Source organism: Solanum stenotomum, chromosome 3 (assembly GCF_019186545.1).
Source record: "Solanum stenotomum isolate F172 chromosome 3, ASM1918654v1, whole genome shotgun sequence".
In the NCBI taxonomy this organism is placed as follows: domain Eukaryota; kingdom Viridiplantae; phylum Streptophyta; class Magnoliopsida; order Solanales; family Solanaceae; genus Solanum; species Solanum stenotomum.
The window spans coordinates 41,656,660-41,661,678 of record NC_064284.1 but is presented as its reverse complement, the minus strand read 5'-3'; the positions used below and the strand labels follow the sequence as shown (position 1 = coordinate 41,661,678).

At 34.4% G+C, this 5,019-nt stretch overlaps 1 long non-coding RNA gene across 2 annotated transcripts in view; it reads left to right on the top strand.

The window, feature by feature from the left end:
• The window catches only part of LOC125858603 (uncharacterized), a 7,903-nt gene that overhangs the window by 527 nt on the left and 2,357 nt on the right, over positions 1 to 5,019 (top strand). The gene's annotated exons all lie outside the window — the stretch shown is intronic.

The window sequence follows — 5,019 nt, the reverse complement described above, 5'->3', positions numbered from 1 at the left end:
GGGTGGGGGCTGGGAGCTGGTAGGGGGGTGGGGGGGCTGGTAGGGGTGGGTGGGGTTCGAGGGTTGGGGTGAAAAAATAAATTTTTGAAGTTGAAAATGTATTTTAAAAACAAAATTAAATTTTTTTTGGGCGTGGGGGGTGCTGGTAGGGGTTGGATGGGGTGGGGGGGACTGGGTAGGGGTGAAAAAAGTGAAAATTTGAAATTGAAAATATTTTTGAAAAACAAACTTAAAATTATTTTTTGGGGGTAGGGGGTGGGGTGGGTGGGGGTCGAGGGTAGGGGTGAAATGAAATTTTGAAATTGAAAATATTTTTTAAAAACAAACTTGAAATTTTTTAATTTTTTTTGGGAGGTGGGGTGGGGGGCTGGTAGGGGGTGGGTGGGTGGGGGTTCTAAGGGTGAAAAAATGAAAATTTTGAAATTGAGAATATTTTTTAAAAACAAACTTAAATTTTATTTTTTTTGGGGGGTAGGGGTGGGTGGGTGGGGGGCTGGGTAGGAGGTGGGTGAGTAGGGCTGGGCATTCGGTATTTCGGTTCGGTTTCGGTTTTTTTTTCAGTTTTTTTGGTTTTCGGTTTTTATACAACGTGTACCGAATACCGAACCGAAATAATTCGGTTCGGTTCGGTTTTTATTATTTCGGTTCGGTTTATATTAATTCGGTTCGATTTTTGTTAGTTCGGTTTTTTTGTTATGGGCCTGCTTAGTGGGCTTTTTAAAATTTTGTAATTTTTTTGTTTATTTTATTTATATTTATATCTTTTTACTTATTTTACTCTGTTTTTTAAATTATTGTATGATGAAAAGTACTAACTACGAATTAACAAAGAGTAGATGTTTCCTTTGGATTCCCGTGCTAATAATTTTTAATTTGTCGTTTCTTTTCGAGGATATACGGTAGAGGTCAAAACTAGGTTGTGAATCTTTTATTTTGTAGAATTGTATTTGTATAGAAGATGTCATTGATTAAATATTAAAATATATAAACCTGCAGTATTTATTTATGTTAAATTAAATATAGGAGTAGTACTTATAGTACTCATTACATGTCTGCCTTAATTTGACCCCAGAAGTGAAATAAATTATAATTAAAATACTTCTAAAAGTGTAAAAGCCAATAAATTATAAATTTAAATTAAGTACTACTAAAAAAGCCTTGTGAGTAGCTCCAACTTCCAAGTTCCACACTTGTTGTTATCATTGTTCTTTTTTTTCTTTCAAAAAGTAACACACAATTACACAAATAGGCAAAGAGTTGTGATACAAATCTCTTTACATTATTATAAAATACCATAGTTTTACTCAATGAATGTAGGGCAACTCAATTAAACTATCAACCTTTAATTTCCTAAGGAAACATTTAAATCCATTTTTATCCCCCTCAAAAATCGAATCAAAATGAATGAATCCTTAGAATAATACGAATTGATGTGGCAGTTTTAGGCCAAAAAGGCACTATCAAATAGGCCAAAAGGCACTAACAAGTAACAATTTAACAAGTAAATAAACTTCACTACACTTCACAAATACAATAATCAATTGATCATGCCATTACACAACAACACAATAACAATCTAACAAGTAACAATAATGCACCTATGTAGTTTTCATGAGACCACTTTCAAGTTTCAAGTGCCAACAATAACAAACAACAATAATGAGCAACAAACAATGTAGCCTCTTCCATGAGACCACCTTCAAGTTTCAAGTGTCAACAATAACAAACAACAAACAATGTAGCCTCTTCCATGAGACCACCTTCAAGTTTCAAGTGCCAACAATAACAAACAACAAACAATGTAGCCTCTTCCATGAGACCACCTTCAAGTTTCAAGTGCCAACAATAACAAACAACAATAATGAGCAGCAAACAATGTAGCCTCTTCCATGAGACCACTTTCAAGTTTCAAGTGCCAACAATAACAAATAACAATAATGAGAAACAATGTAGTTTCTTGACTTTCTTCCATGAGATCACTTTGAAGTCTCAAGTGCCAACAAAATTACCAAAACACTAACAAAACTTGGTACTTTACACCTTTCTTCATTGTCTCGACTTTGGACCTTTTAAAATAAAATTAAATGTTAGAATACTACTTTTAAGATTAAAAAAAATGATATGATTAAATAAATGACGTATTAAACCCACCACTATTAAATACTTGAGACTTGCAAGCCAATCATAGATCAACAATGGAAGAGGTTCTTCCACTATTTGTCATCTCTATAAATAAGAAAATCAAATATGTCATACAACACAATAAGTCTTTTATTTTTTCCAAAAACAAATAAAAAATAAAAAGTCTTACCAAGTTCAATTTTTTCAAGAAACTCCAAACTTTCTTCAACACAAATAGGCTTAGTTTCTTGTCTAAGCCAATCTTGAACACAAATAAGGCATTGCACACATTTGGGAGTCAATGAACTTCTAAAGGGATCAAGAATACGACCACCCCGTGCTAAATGCACATTCCGATGCCACACTCGACATAGAAATAGCCAATACATCTCGAGCCAACTGTGAAAGTATAGGAAATCTAGGAGAATTAACTTTCCACCAAATCAAAATATCAAAGTCCTCAGATTCAGGCTATTGGTCTTCAAGAAGATATCTATCCAACTCAGATTTAACACCTAAACTTCCAGAATCTTCCTTTTGTTTCTTCATGTAAAACTTAGTTCTCAAAGAATTTGTTTTCACATTTTGAGAAAGACCATAAATAGATGAATCAGAGGAGTCAGATGAAGATGATTGATTTTTAGAACCTTTTGCATACTTACTTACATAGATCGCAAACAAATTCTTTAAGTAAGCATTTACTTTATTATTCACTATCTGTCCCTTTTCTTCCCCAAGTAATTCTTCAAGAGCAAAACTAACATACATAAATTTATTGCGGGGATCCAAAACAGAAGCAATAAAAAGCATTTTGTTCATCTTTTCAGGAGTACCCCAATATTTCTTGAACTTTTCTTTCATCCCCGAAGCCATTTTACTCAAATCAACATCATCACTTGTCATACATACTTTCAAGTATGCATCAAGCTCACATATATCCTCAAAATGAACATTACAAGTAACATACCGTGAACCTGAAACTTTCAATGTGAGCTCATAAAATTTTTCAAGAAACTTTGTGATATTCCTCACATTAGCTCAATCCTCATATTGAATTGAACCTGCAATACTTCCATCTTCACAAACATCAGTAGCAAGAAAAGAATTAAAATTACCATCATAAAGATCAAACCTCTCAAATGCCTTTTCAAATTTTTCTGCCGTGTCCAACATCAAATAGGTGGAATTCCACCTAGTAGGCACATCTAAAGACAACATTTTATCACATTCTATTTTTTGCATTTCAACACATTTCAAGAAGTTTCTTGTCCTTATAGAAGATGATCTAACATATTTCACCATTTGTCTCACCCGTTTGATAGAAGGACCAATTTCTTTCAAACCATTTTGCACAATTAAATTAAGTATGTGAGCCATACATCTCACATGGAGATGCTTACCTTCCATCATATTAGTTTCCCACATATCTAATTTTTTGGACAACTCTAAAACCGCCACATCATTTGAAGAGGCATTATCAACCGTAACAGTAAAGACATTGTCCAAATTCCAAACAAGTAAACAATTACTAATACACTCAGCCAAATGCTCACCTTTATGACTAGTGATAGGACAAAAATTTAATATTCTTTTATGAAGCACCCAATCCCTATCAATAAAGTGAGCAGTCAAACACATATAATTGATTCTCTGCACCGAGGTCCATGTGTCTGTTGTGAGACAAATTCTTGGTTGTATTTCTCTGAAAGACATTTTCAAATTCATTCTCAATTCACGATAAACTTCATAAGAATCCCTTGTTATGGTTCTACGAGAAGGAATCCGAAACAAAGGTTGAACTTTACTCATAAACTTCTTAAAGCCTTCTTTTTCAACAAAACTAAAAGGTAGCTCATCCAAAATTATCATCTCAACTAAAGCTCTTCTACATACCTCTTGCTCAAATTTCCAAGTCTCTATCGAAGAACTGTTACTTTGAATATTTAACAATTTTTGAATGCCAGCTGCAACAGGCGGGGGCTTATACACTTTACATCGGTTAGTCAAATGTTGTCTCAGTCCACTTGTTCCATTTCTAGTTGTATTAGCAGCATAGTTTTGTTTACAATGTAAACACTTTGCTTTAACTAATAAACCATTTTCAAAAAAAATTTCGAAGTGTTGCCAAACAGTAGACCTAGGATCCATTTTTTTTTTGTTTCCTCTGTGCCAATTGAGGCATCATTGCCAGTAGTAGGTGTATTATCTGTAGAATCAGCCACACTTATTCAACTTCGATTAGCCACACCCACATTTGATTGATTTTGTTCAGCCATCTATATAATAAAAAAAACATTTCACAATGAATTCACACTTAGAATATTAAGGAGCAAATAAGGAAAAGAAAATGATAATTGGATGCATTTTTTCATTGTGGTTTCTTTTTCTTTATTACTTTTGCTCTTCTTTTTTTTGTCTAAGATTTGACCCTTTGCTAGAAAATAGAAATTAGAAAATACAATATTACAATTATACAAATGAGCAAATCAAAATAAAAAAATAAAGTTTAAATATAAAAATTAAAAATATACAAATCTGAATCTTTATTAGTTTATTTCAATGGATAGATCAAATCACAAATGCACTAAAATATTCTCAAGTAATTGACTAAATGCAAGTTAAAAACTTAAAATTATTTTTATATATTTATAAGAAAAACATACCTGAAAGCTGATGGTTGTCGCCTGCCGGTCGCCGGCTGCTGCTGTGCGTGGTGCTGCGGCTGCCTGAGCCCTGCTGGTCGACTGGGGCTGGTGGCTGGCGGTTGCTACTGCTGTGTGTGCTGCTGGTCGACGGGACTGGCGGCTGCTGCTGCTGGTCGACGGAACTGCGGTTGCTGGTTGTCGCCTGCTGCTGGTCGCCGGCGTTGCTGGTTGTGCGGCTGCTGGCTGCTGGCTG